This window comes from Piliocolobus tephrosceles, chromosome 12 (assembly GCF_002776525.5).
Source record: "Piliocolobus tephrosceles isolate RC106 chromosome 12, ASM277652v3, whole genome shotgun sequence".
In the NCBI taxonomy this organism is placed as follows: domain Eukaryota; kingdom Metazoa; phylum Chordata; class Mammalia; order Primates; family Cercopithecidae; genus Piliocolobus; species Piliocolobus tephrosceles.
In genome coordinates, this window is record NC_045445.1 from 55,536,369 (window position 1) to 55,551,246 (window position 14,878).

The window sequence follows — 14,878 nt, forward strand, 5'->3', positions numbered from 1 at the left end:
TTAACACAGCAACCCCTGGGTCTGTCCATCTTGCCACAAATGTCAGGATTTCATTTTTTTTAATCGCAAAATAGTATTACATTGTGTATATATACCACATTTTATTTTTTTCTTTTGCTCTCTTTCTCTCTCTTTCTCTTTTCTTTCTCTCTCTCTCTTACTTTTTTCCTTCTTTTTCCATTTCCCTTTCCCTTTCCTTTTTCTCTCTTTCTTGAGACCTGTCTCCCAGGCTGGAGTGGAGTGGGATGATCATAGCTCACTGTAACCCTGAATAGGAATTCAAGGTTAGGCTCAAGTGATCCTCCCACCTTGGCCTCCCAAAATTCTGAGATTACAGATGTGAGCCACCACGCCCAGTCTCTTTGCCACATTTTCTTTATCTATTCATCCATCGATGGACACTTAGGTTGACTCCATGTCTTGGCTATTGAAAACAGTGTTGCAGTAACCATGGGAGTGCCACGATCTCTCTGACATACAGATTTCATTTCTATTGAATATATACCCAGTGGTGGGATTGTGGGATCATGTAGTAGTTCCATTTTTAGTTCATTAAGGAACCACCGTACTGTTTTCCATAATGGCTGTGCTAGTAAACGATTCCACCAACAGTGTCTAAGTGTTTCTTTTTCTGCACATCCTCACCAACACTTGTTTTTGTTTGTCTTTTAGATAATAGTCATTCTAACTAATGTAAGGTGGTATCTTACTGTGGTTTTGATTGGCATTTCCCTGATGATTAGTGATATTGAGCATTTTTTCACATATCTATTGACTTTGTATTTCTTCTTTTGAGAAATGTCTATTAAGGTCTTTTGTCCATTTTTAAATTAGGTTATCTGTTTTCTTGCTGTTGAATTGCATAAGTTCCTTATATATTCTGAGTAGTAACCTTTTGTCAGATGTATAGTTTGGAAATATTTTCTCCCATTCTGCAGGTTGTCTTTTCACCTTGTTAATAGTTTCTTTCACTGTGCAAAAGCTTTTTAGTTTGATATAATAGCATTTGTTTGTTTTTGCTTTTTTTGCCTGTGCTTTTGAGGTCTTATTTAAAAAATCCTTGCCCAGCCCAATATCATGAAGTATTTATCCTATTTTTCTTCTAGTAGTTTCATAGTTTGAGGTTTTACCCTTAAGTCTTTAATGTATTTTGAGTTGATTTTTGTATCTACTGAGAGGTAGGTGTCTAGTCTCATTCATCTGTGTGTGGGTATTTAATTTTCCCAGAGCCATTTATTAAACAGATTTTTTCCACAAAAATCAGTTGGTTTTATATGTGTGAATTTATTTCTGGGCTCTCTATTCTGTTCCCTTAGTCTTTGTGTCTGTTTTTACACCCATACCATGCTCTTTTGGTCAGTATAGTTTTGTATTATATATTTTTATACTTATGCATAATAATTGCAAATATTTATGGAGTACATGTGATAATTTGTAGTGTATTTTGAAGTCAGATAGTGTGATACCTCCAGCTTTATTTGGGTATTTTGTGGTTCCATATCAATTTTAGGATTGCTTTTTCTGTATCTACAAGAAGTGACACTGGAATTTTGATAGGGATTGCATTAAAACTGTGCCTCTCTTTGGTAATATGGCCATTTTTAACAATACAAGTTTTTTTAAATTCATCAACATGGGATATCTTTCCATTCATCTGTGTTCTCTTCCATTTTTTTCATCAAAGTTTTGTGGTTTTCAGTGTCAAGATCTTTTACCTCTTTGCTTAAGTTTATTCCTAGGTATCTTATTTTTAGTAGCTATTATAAATGGAACTGGTTTTTAAATTTCTTTTTCAGATAGTTCACTATAGCATATAGAAATGCTGCTGATTTTTGTATGTTGATTTTGTATCCTGCAACTTTACTTAATTCATTAGTTCTAAAAGTTATTATTATTATTATTATTATTATTATTATTATTATTTTGCTGATGTATTTACAGTTTCCTATATATAAGATCACATTGTCTACAAACAGGAACAATTTGATATTCTCCTTTCCAATCTGGACGCCTTTTATTCCTTTCTCTTGCCTAATTGCTCTGGCTAGGACTTCAGTACTGAGTTGAATAGAAATGGTGAAAGTGGGTATCCTTGACTTGTTTCTGATCTTACAGAAAGAGATTTCAGCTTTTCACCATTGAGTATGATGTTAGCTATAGGTTTGTTATATATGGACTTTGTTGTGTTGAGGTACATACCTTCTATATCTAATTTTTAGAGATTTTTTTTATTGTGAATGGTTGTTAAATTCTGTCCGATGCTTTTTCTTCATCTTTTGAAGTGATCATATGCTTTCTGTCATTTTGTTAATATGGTGGATCAAATTTTTTTTATTTGCATATGTTAAATCATCCCTGAATATCTGCCATGAATTCCACTTGATTATGGTGAATGATCTTTTTAAAGCACTGTTGAATTTGGTTTGCTAGTATCTCACTGAGAATTTCTGCATTTATGTTCATCAGGGATATTAACCTATAATTTTGTTATTTTTGTTGTGTTCTTATTTGTTTTTGGAATTAGGCTAATACTGACCTCATTAAATGGGTTTGGAAGTATTTCCTCCTTCTCAATTTTCTGGAGTATTTAAAAAAGAATTGGTACTCATTCTTCTTTAAATGTTTGGTAGAATTCAGCATGGAAGCCATCAATCAGGTCATGGGCTTTTCTTTGATGGAAGACTTTTTATTACTGATTCAATTTCCTCACCTGTTATTGATCTGTTCAGATTTTCTATATCTTCATAATTTAATCTCAGTACATTGTATGTTCAGGAATTTATCCATTTCTATGTTACTAAATTTGTTGGTATATAGCTATTCATAATAGTCTCTTATGATTCTTTGTCTTTTGTGGTATCAGTTGTAATGTCTCCTTTTTCATCTCTGGTTTTATTTATTTCAGCCTTCTCACTTTTTTCTTAGTCTAGCTAAAGATTTGTCCATTTTATTTATCATTTCAGTAAGCCAACTCTATTTTGTTGGTTTTTTTAATTGTTTTTTAGTCTCCATTTTGTTTATTTCTACTCTGAGTTTTCTACTCTGAGAAGGAAGGAATTATTTCCTTCCTTCTACTAATTTTAGGTTAGTTGGCTCTTGTTTTTCTTGTTTCTTAAGCAATATTGTTAGGTTATTATATGTCTTTATTTTTTGGTGTAGACATTTCTTGCTATAAACTTTAGATCTTAGATCACATAGGTTTGATATGTTTCCATTCTCTTTTCTCTCAAGGAAATTTTTAATTTCCCTTTCAATTTCATCATTGACTCATTGGTTGTTTAGGAACACGTTGTTTAATGTTCACATACTTGTAAAGTTTCCAAAGTTTTTCTAATTGTTGACTTCTAGATTTATATCCTTGTGGTCAGAAAACATACTTGATATGATCTCTATATTCTTCAATTTGTTAAAAATTGTTTTGTGGCCTACCATGTGATCTACCTGGAAAATGTTTTACATGCAGCTGAGAAGAAAGTGTATTCTACAGCTGTTAGATGGAGTGTTTTGTAAATGTTTGTTAGGGCCATTTGGTCTGTGGTGTAGTTTAAGTCTACTGTTTCTGTTGATTTTTTTGTCTAGATGATCTGCCCATTGTTGAAAGTGGGGTGTTGAAGTGCCCTACTTTTATTGTTTTGCATCTATCTCTCCCTTTATGCCAATAATATTGTTTGCTTTATATATTTGGGTGCTTCATTGTTGGGCACATATGTATTTACAATTGTTATATCCTCTCGTTGAATTGATCCTTTCAGGCATTTTATATATGTCCTTTTCTTTGGGGTCTGTCACTAGAGACTAATTGTATTCATTTCAGGGTGTCATGTTTTCTTGCTTCATATCTCTATGTCCCTACATTGATCTCTACACATCTAGTGGAATAGTAGCTTTTTCTAATTTTATAGAGTAACTTTTGTAGAGAGAGACTTTTGCCTGTAGATGACTCCCTAGGGTGTTGTTTGGGTATGGGACATTGACTTTTTTTTCTGGGTAGATTCATTAGTGTGATCCCTGGCAGTTTTTTTCAGTTGTAATCCTAATTAGTGATGTCTGTTATTGCCTCAGGGACCTAGGCCATAGGAGTTTCTCATCATGGTGGTGCAGGATGCCTAGCAGTGGGTCCAATTTCAAGATTGCCCCAAACCATAGGTGCTTAATCTTAAGGTTGGAAGATGCTCCACGTTGGTTTCTACTCTAAGTCAGTGTAGCTGTATGTACTTCCAGCTGCTCTCCAAACTGGATTTGGGGCCTGTGAGGACCAAGGAATTTTCAGATAGCAAGGATGGCTGGTGTATGTGGTAGCAGTGGGGACTGATGGGAATCTCTGCCTTGCTTTTTCTCCATAAGAAAATGTCTCCCCTGACACTGAGCTCATTCAGGCAGGGGAGACCTTGTGGCAGAGTCAGGATGCCTCACTCCTCTCTCTATGGTGTTATCAAGGGCTTCCATGCTTCACAAGGATCTCTCTGCTCCCCTGGGGCTCTCCAGTGTACTTCCTCAGTCACGCTAGTCAAAATATAGTTGTTTATTCATTGTTTTAATTCACCTTTGTGGGAGTGATGAGTACCAGGTAACTCTAGTCAGCCATCTTGCTGACATCACTGGAAAGAGTATTTGAAATAACTGACATTTAACACAGCTTTCAGATAATATGATTTGAGTTACTGTGCCCTGGTAAATGAAAATGTAACTTATAAAATCATGTTCATTATGTATTAGTATAATGTGGAAAGGCAAAACTCGGTTTAAAAAGAGAGATAAAATATGTATTTCTGGTAAAAGACTATGCACATAGGTAAGCTTTTGGAAAGAATTGTACTTTGGGCATCCCAAGTTGGACATCCATGATAAGCAGGCAGGAATATAGAGTATCTGGAGATCAAAGCTGGGGAGTCAGGGCTGGAGATTTAAATTTGAGAAATCAATATGTAGATAGCATGTAAAGCCATGAGACAAGATGAGTCAGCAAAATAAAAAAGTGTTGATAGGGAAGTGGACAGAAGACAGGAGCCTTAAGTGCAAATATATAACTCATTTTCAATGCCCAAATTTTCTCAGACTGCTTCCCTAACATACATACATACACACATGCACACACAAACACACAAAGACAATAGTTGTACTTCTAATATCTAGTTGAATTTAAACACTGCATACACTTGTGATATGTAGCATCACTGCTAAAGATGAAACTATTAATAGACATAGACTTCTGAAGGGTTGTTTGGAGACATTTAGGGTCACACAGAACCAACGTGCCACTCAGTTTTAAGAGCTGTGTGGTATAGTAGTTAGCTTTGGTTGTGGCATCAAATTATTTGGGTTTGAATTCCAAATCCACTATTCCTATCAAGTGGCCTTGGACAAAGTATTGAATTTTGTTGTTGCCACTCAGTTTCCTTGTTTATGTAATAAGAGTATCTACTTCATAAGGTTCTTGTGAGGATGAAATGAGCTAAAATAGGTAAAACATATGGTAGCTCACCAAATGTTCACAATTCTTATCCAAGAATTATGTAATGGAGTTTGAAGGGATCCTAGCAGCTTTCTTTTCCAAGCATCCCGCCCTCCAGGAATTCTCTCAGGGAGCTCAGTACATCATGAGGCCGTTGTTTGTATACTGACGAGCTCTGGTGTTGCACAGCCACTTTGTATGTGGAAACCAAACGTACCTCTTCTCACTGCTACACTTGGATTGTATTTTTGCATTCCAGAGAGCTACAGAATAAGTTGTCTCTTTCACTGAATCTTCAAACCCCGGAGGCAGCTCTCATGTGCTCTGTTGTCTTTTTCTCACCCTGCTCCTTTAACTATTCTGTACACAAAATGAATTCCAGACTTCTCATAATCCTGGGCTTCACTCCATCTATAGATATTGCCATTTGTCAAAGTTCTTTTAAAATTTGCCTATGAAATTTGTACATCAAGACATGTAAGTACTTGTTATAGTGCAAATGTTAAGCCACATCTGATTTGAGCTGAGATGGATGAAGAAAAACAATGAATCCATTTAGTGTTTGTGATGCTTTTAGGCTTGGCAACTTTAAGAGAAATAAAGTAAAACTAGTTAATTATTTTGCTAAGGGCAAACCTAAAGTAACTTCCTAAAGCGTGTTTCTAAATTGAGAACTTACCTGGCTTTTTGGTGATAGGCATACCTGTTTATAAATGAGTGATTTCAACATGCGGGTCATAACATATATATGAGAAAGATTCTTTCAATTTTAGAGTGGCTTTTCATTAAAGATAGCCTAGCTGGACACCTGTGAAGATTCATAATCCATTATTTATCTTGTACATTTCTATAGTGCCTGTTGCCATAGTAACCTACTCAAACTGAGATATAAGACAATAAACAAATAAGCTTGAAAGACCACTATAGTCACAGATAACTTGAATTATGAATATTGTACTATGATGAATAGGACAGTTGATGATGTTCTATTGAAAAAATGATAAATCAAGATTATAAAGGCTCCTGGAACAACAAACTGTAGAGAAAGATTTCTGACAATACTATTGTAAGTGCTATGGGTCCACACAGAAGGTAAAGGTTAAAAAAAATGGCTGTTTTCACAAAGGAATACTACTCAGCCTTTATTTTTTATTTATTTAAATATGTAAGTTATTTCATTAGGTTCTTCTTAAGGAATTTAGAACACTGATTAGTGAGGATAAATTCCATTCATCAGGGCAAACACAGATCGCAGGTAGCCCTGCAACTGAGGAATAGCTTTGAGTTTGGTAAACTCAAACTGCGGTAAAGTGCACAGTTTTCCGATCAACTTTGCACAGCTCTGTAATCTCATGTTTTTCTCTTTCTGTGTTGAAGATCTCACCTCCCTGGTGTCTGGGCTCCTGTAGCTTCTTCTTCTTGGAGTAAATGTCAGTAAGATGTTTTTGGATTTTCACATTGCTGATATCAATTTTGGTTGAGGTGGCAATGGCAAATTTCCGACGTGCTCTTTGTAGAGGAACTCGATTGAGGACCAGAGGTCCAGTCACAAGTAGCAGGTCACTAGCCAGCTACTTCAAGAAAACCACCCTGTTGCCTCTGTGGCACCCAGTGAGGATGATCAGAATGGTCCCAGGGGTGATGCTGGCTCACAGTTTTCTCATGTGCTGACTGAAGGGATATTTGACATGGCTCAAAATATTTTGAGTCATATCTTTAGTAGGATAATATCTAGGCCCTTTGAGAAGTTTAACCAACCTGGTACTGCTATTCTTGTTATCATCAATTGGTTTTGCAACCAATTTGCAAGAAACTTCTCCTTTTTCTTTTCAACCTTGGATTTAGCGGCAGAATACTTCCTCTTGTACACGGCCTTTCTGAAATACATAGCAGATTGGGAATATCTGGCAATTCCTTTGACAAAGATAGAATTTCAGCTGCAATGAGGCTTTCCCTTCTTGGGCTTTTTAGCCTTGAGGGTACCCTTTTTCACTTTGCTACCAGCCTCAGGCTTCTTGGCTTTGGGTTTGTTCTCCTTAGTATCTGGCTTGTCAACTTTTTCACCCACCATCATGCAGGATGGGAAAGAGCTGTTCAGCCATTAAAACGAAGGAAATTCTGTCATTAGTGACAACATGAGTGAATCTAGAGGATATCATGCTAAGTGAAATAAGCCAGGCACAGAAACACAAGTACCACATGATCTCACTTAAATGTGGAATCTAAAGAAGTAGAATTAACAGAAGCAGAGTAGAATAGTGGGAGAAAATTTTGCAATCTATCCATCTGACAAAGGGCTAATATCCAGAATCTATAAGGAACTTAAACACATTTACAAGAAAAAACCCCATCAAGAAGTGGGCAAAGGATATGAACAGACACTTCTCAAAAGAAGACATTTATGTGGCCATCAAACATATGAAAAAAAGCTCATCATCACTGGTCATTAGAGAAATGCAAATCACAACCACAATGAGATACCATCTCACGCCAGTTAGAATGGCGATCATTAAAAAGTCAGGAAACAGTGGATGCTGGAGAGAATGTGGAGAAACAGTAATGCTTTTACACTGTTGGTGGGAGTATAATTTAGTTCAACCATTGTGGAAGACAGTGTGGTGATTCCTTAAGGATCTCAAACCAAAAATACCATTTGACCAAACAATCCCATTACTGGGTATGTACCCAAAGGATTATAAATCATTCTATAAAGACACATGCACACGTATGTTTATTGTGGCACTACTCACAATAGCAAAGACTTGGAACCAACCCAAATGACCATCAATGGTAGACTGGATAAAGAAAATGTGGCACATATACACCATGGAATATTATGCAGCCATAAAAAGGGATGAGTTCATGTCCTTTGCAGGGACATGGATGAAGCTGGTAACCATCATTCTCAGCAAACTAACACAGGAACAGAAAACCAAACACCACATGTTCTCACTCATAAGTGGGAGTTGAACAATGAGAACATATGGGCACATGGAGGGGAACATCACACACCGTGGTCTGTTGGGGGGTGGGGGCAGGGGGAGGTATAGCATTAGGAGAAATACCTAATAGAGATGATGGGTTGATGGGTTTGGCAAACCACCATGTCACATGTATTCCTATGTAACAAACCTGCACGCTCTGCACATGTATCCCAGAACTTAAAGTAAAAAAAAAAGAAAAAAAATAAAACGAATAGTAGTTAGTTCCCTGGGGCTGAAAGCAGGGGGCAGGTTGAAGGGAGGGTTGGGGATATGGTCAAAGAATATGAAATTTCAGTTAGGAAGAGTAAATTCAAGAGATCTATTATACAATATGGTGATTATAGTTAATAACAATATATTGTACTCTTGAAAATTGCTAAGAGAGTAGATTTTAAGTGTTCTCATCACAAAAAATAAATGACAGGTATATGAGGTAATGAATATGTTAAATTGCTTGATTTTATCCTTCCACAATGTATAGATCAAATTATGTTGTAAACCATAAATATATACAATTTTATCTTGCCAATTAACTATATATAAATATATATGTGCATGTATGTGTGTGTATATAAATTGTGTGTGTGTGTATATATATGTATATATATATATAGAGAGAGAGAGAGAGCGAGTGAGAGCACGCTAAAAAATAGTTTGTTTTCTTTGGACACTCTTCCAAAGAACATGAGGACCATTTGGAACTGAAAATGGTAATCAGAAAATAAGTTAAATAAAAATATAACACACCACTTATTAAAATGGGGGAAATATATTATATTAACAAAAATATGAACATTTAAGGTTTGGTATGGGCCCTTCTGAAGAAATTAGAGAATAACAGAGAGGTATTTATACAAAGAATTTAAGATTTTCAAAGTTATAGCATATTTTCATGTCTATAGTAGCCTTCAGTTTGACTAAATTGTAAGGAAAGGTTCGTGTTGTTTTTTTCTCTTTCCAATTTGATTTCATTTTATCTAACTTTTTAGCTAATTCTTTTGTTCAAAATGTGCAATAAAAACATTGTGGTACATGTTAGCAATTCCTAGATGTATGTGCCTTGGGTGTATATGGACATTTAAAGATAAATTGCAAAGTTGAAAAGGTAGAAATGATTTTAGAATGTTGCTTAACATGATGGATATGAAGCTTTCTCAGATCTATAGAAAATTGCTTTTAGGTAGCAGTCACACTATTATAAGCTAAAATTAATATAAACCCCAAAACTCAGGTGAGGAAGGAGTGTTGCTCATTGGTCTGAACCCAGAATTGGGTCACTTCTCCTGGGCTTTAATCCCAGCACTGTGACTATGAGTAAGTCATTTGCATTTTAACCCCATGATGCCTCAGTTAAATTTGTTATACAGAAAAAAAACACTGACCTAACTCATAAAGCCGTGGAGATTTAAAAATGAAATATTACTGCTCTTGGAAAATATGAACTGCAATAATGCTAATTATTATTACAAAAATAAATGCATGTTCATCATGTGGTAATTTAGGCAGAATGAGGTTGGGGAAAGGAGACTCTCAGAGCTCTTTTGTGTCAGTTAAATGAATCCTCTCCATTTAGTTGGCTCTGTAATAGCAGTCAGATGACTGGAGGATTTGCAAATAGTACAGTGATGATGGGGTTAGAGGAATGGAAGAAGATTAAAAACAATTCTCAGTTATATGACTCATACAGATTATAGGACAGTAGTCTAGCTCACTGCAGCACCTTAGTTCCAAGGACCCATAACATCTGAATCCAGAACTCATAAGCATTTGAGACAACCTGTAGAGAATCAGTTTAACCAATTGCATCAGTCCCACAGCCAATTAGTCACATTGACATGGCCTCTATAAGCATCCCACCAAATCTAACATACATAGGAGGCCAATGAGCTTGTTATCGCAATTTTAAAATTAATTTATTCTTGCACAACGTCTTGCTAATTAGAACTATTATGCCAATCTTTTAATTACACTTTCAACTCTTTATGCATAACAGTGACTCAAGATAGACAGAGACAGCATATCAAACTGGCAATTGAGACATTCATGAGTTCTGCCTCACTTATCTCCACTACAGCCAAATAAATGTTGATATTATCATCATTATTGTATTGCATGGTAGATGTACATGGGGTTTTGTAGACACTAGGATAGAGCATTCCATTGCTTCCTGGCAGGAGCATAGAACAAGCTGGTCATGAAACAGTAGAGAATTTAAGTGTATATCAGTTTTAGAGAGCATAGACTGACGCTGTCAGAACAATTTGGGTGCATGAAGAGATGACTTCAAAAATAGACACCTAAGAATTTTCTCCAAATTAATGGATGACCCCCAAAACAATAATTAGGGCAGGGTTGTGCTAAAGAAGCATGGGGAAACTAATGAGAAAATATTTGTTGCATATACACAATATGTCATAACATAGTGAGAAAACATTTAATTCATCTGTTTCAAGGGCTATTTTGAAGTTACCTTTAAAAACTTTCTGATTGAAAGGTTTTTTTTTTTTTTTTTTTTTTTTTTTTTTTCTTTAAATCAGTGGCTGAAATCACACGAGATTGGTTTTGCCTCTAACTTTTCTCTTTCCTTGTCATCCTTCACTGGGTTGGCAGAATGAACTAGGTCTGAAAATACAAATATATCAAAGGACATTATAGTACCTGACAGCTTTGCTTTGTCAATTCGTGAAAGTTTGGTAACCATTTTGAAAGGATATTTCATGAGAATGAGAATCCAACCATCTGGTCATCTTTCTTTGGTCTGCATCTTATCCCCTGGCCATGCCTCATATTGCTCCACCTTCATGCCATTGCTTATACTTCTTCCACCATCTTCATACCAGCCTGGCAGCTCTTCCAAAGACAACATCCTCTTCAGAGTCTAGACTAAGTTCATTCCCCTGACTTAACAGAATTTATTAATGGTAGCCCAATTTTAGCCAATTTAGATCTTTTTGGGAGCAGGCAGGGTAAAATTTATAAATGACTGAAAGCATGTGTCTTAGTCGGCAAGGGCTGCCAGAACAAAATACCATAGACTGGGTGAATTAAACAAGCCAAGTTTATTTTCTCACAGTTTTGGAAGCTGGGAAGTCTGAGATCAGGGTGCCAGTATATTCTGGCTTACGGACAGCCATCTTTGCACTGTATGCTCACAGGACTTTCCTCAGCCTGTGCAGATAAAGAAAGATCTCTCTGTCCTCCTCTTCCTATGAGGCCACCAATCTAATCAAATTAGGACTCCATCTTTATGACTTAGTTTAACCTTCATGACATTCTAAAAGCTGTATCCTCAAATATAGTCACATTGGAGGTTAGGGCTTCAACGCAGGAATTGGCAGGGCTTGGGGGGTGCAATTCAGTTCATAGCAGCATGTCTCTGGTTTGGAAAGTAAGCATCTACTGTTTCGTAACTTTTTTTTTTTTTTTTATTGGGTGCACCTTTTTCTTTCTAAATTAAAAATAACTCATTATCTTTCCCATTAGAAGAAAACGCATGTTATTAAAGATATGTAAAATGAAAGTAAGCCAAAAGAAGGAAACAAGAACGATAGTCATCCCAGTGTCCAAATCAACTACTAAGACTTTGCCTTTCACATTTCCAGACATTTTTCAATGTATACCTTCATACTTTTAAAACCTGGAATCATATTATGTATGCTATGTATATTTTTTAAATAACTTGACTTTTCATCATTTAATATTCATATATAACATTTTAAAGGCTGCAGAGTATTTCATTGCAAGAATAAACTGTAACTTATATAACAATTTTCCTTTTTATATTAATTTATAATTATTACAAACAAGAATATCTTGTGTTTGTAATAATTATATCCATTCTTGTCCACTTATTCAATAATATCCTTAAGATAGATTCCTAGGAATTAAATTACTGAGAAAAAGAATAATGTGGTTTGAATGTATCCTCCAGAAACTCATGCTGAAACTTAATCTTCAATGTGGTAGTATTGAGACTTGGACCTTTAACGGGTGATTGAGTTATGAAGGCAGATTAATGGATTAATCTATTCATGGATTAATGGGTTAATGGATTAATGTGTTGTCATGGGAGGGAAACTGGTGTCTTTATAAGAAGGGAAAGAGAGACCTGAGTTGGCATGCTAGCCCACTTAGCCACCTCACTTTGTGATACCCAGCACCACTTCAGAAAATTCTGTAGGGTCCCTACCAGCAAGAAGGCTCTCACTTTTGACATCTCAATCTTCAGAATTGTAAGAAATACATTCATTTTCTTTATAAATGATCAAGTTTCAGATATTCTGTTATAAGCAATAGAAAATGGACTGAGATGAAAAGCATGCATTTTTTCCAAGATTTTTTTTATAAAGATTTCCAAATTGACCTACTGGAAGAAATTACAAATGTCTATAACCACCAGTAGTACAGAAGGTATATATCCCACCAACACTAAAGTTAGTACTTTACTACTTCACAATTTAGTAGGCTGAAAATATCTAATTTTAATTCATATAGTATTAATCCTAGTATAATTAAACTTGTTTTATATTCTACTAGGAGTTCACATTTCTTGTTTTGAATTTCTCTGTTTGTATTCTTCGCCCATTGTTTTTTTACTTGGCATTTTTGTCTTTTTTCTTTTGTTATATATTGAGCATTTTTTTGAATTGTTGCTGATATTTTACCAAAAATTTTGAGGAAACTGAAGTCTTCTTTTCTGACTAAATGATGAAGTCACTAATAAAATGTTTGGACTTCTCCTATGACCTAAAAGATTATGTCATGATATGCTTTTTATCCAATATCAAGTTCATTTACAGATATAGTTTTTCAAAAAGGTGAATATCGAGAATCTCACAGCAATAGAGCCTTGATTTTAAAAGCTACACATTTTGTAACAAAGCCAAATGATCTAATTAGAAATCCCACTTTCTATTATAAAATAATATTTTCCAATGAATTTGTTAACATTATTTAGAAACTAATTTATGATATAATCTCACTGGAAGCCTGTAGGTATTCTGAGTAAAGAAAAATGCAAATTCTTGTAAATAACACATCTTAAGATTACCTGATTTATAAAGTAAACGTGAGTTAAACAAAATTTATTTTATATATAAACTATTAGACAGTTTTATTAAAGTATAATTGCAAGTTGGAGGTAAAATAAAAAGTAACTTAGTGGTCTTTAGTCACCCAATTTATAAAACAGCTCAACAATATTTGTATGTGTTTCAAATATTTTCACTCCATTCTTAAGACTTACAAATGCATCAATAAATTTACTGCGTGTATTCTGGTAATAGCAGCTGGTTGATCCGTGTAATATATCCTTTAATAAAGTGCTCCTAACAATCTCAGGATACTCTTTGCACATTAATCACAAGTATAAGAAATTCCATGAGCAACAGATACTTACAAACTATGGTCTGTTTACAAATACAGTAGTATACATCAAGGTTTTTGATTGGTGAGAACTCTCAGTCTAGTATGAAGAGATTTGGGCATTCTAGTATTCCATAAATGTATTAGGTGACGACTAGCCATGTAGAAAATTAATTGAGTTTGTTTAGATGATCTCTACAGTAGTTAGTGTTATGTGTCAACTTCTCCAGGCTATAGTACCCATTTATTTAATCAAACACTACTGTAGGAGTTGCTGTGAAAGTATTTTACAGATGTGACTTTTTAAATTAGTTGACTTTAAAGGAGTTGACCCTTGAGAATGTGTGGGTAGGCCTTATATAATCAGTCGAAGGTCTTAAGGACAGAAATTGAACTTTTCCAAAGAAGAAGAAATTCTACCTCAAGGCTGCAACATTAACCACTCCTCATATTTCCAGCCTGGGGCCTGCACTACAGATTCAGGACTTCCCAGCCCTTGCAATCCTATGAACTTATTTCATTAAAAAATTCCTTAAAGTGGGCCAGGCGTGGTGGCTCACATTTGTAATCCCAGCACTTTGGGAGACTGAGGTGAGCAGATCACTTGAGGTCAGGAGTTCGAGACCAGCCTGGCCAACATGGCAAAACCCTGTCTCTACTAAAACTGCAAAAATTAGCTGGGCATGGTGGTACACGCCTGTAATCCAGCTATTTGGGAAGCTGAGGCAGGAGAATCACTTGGACTCGGGAAGTGGGAGGTTGCAGTGAGCTGAGATCGCAGCACTGCACTCTAGCCTGGGTAAGAGGGCAAGACTTCATCTCAAAAAAAAAAAAAAACAAAAAAACAAAAACCCTTGAAGTGAAGAGACTATATATATATATATTATATATATATATATAGTGGACCATTGAACAATGTGAGGGTTAGAGGGCCCAACCTCTCCGTACAGTTGAAAAGCTATGTGTAACTCTTGACTTCCTCTAAACTTAATTACTAATAGCCTACTGTTAACTAGAAGCAGCCTTATGGATAACATAAATAGGCAATTATACATATTTTTGTAGGTTACATGTATTA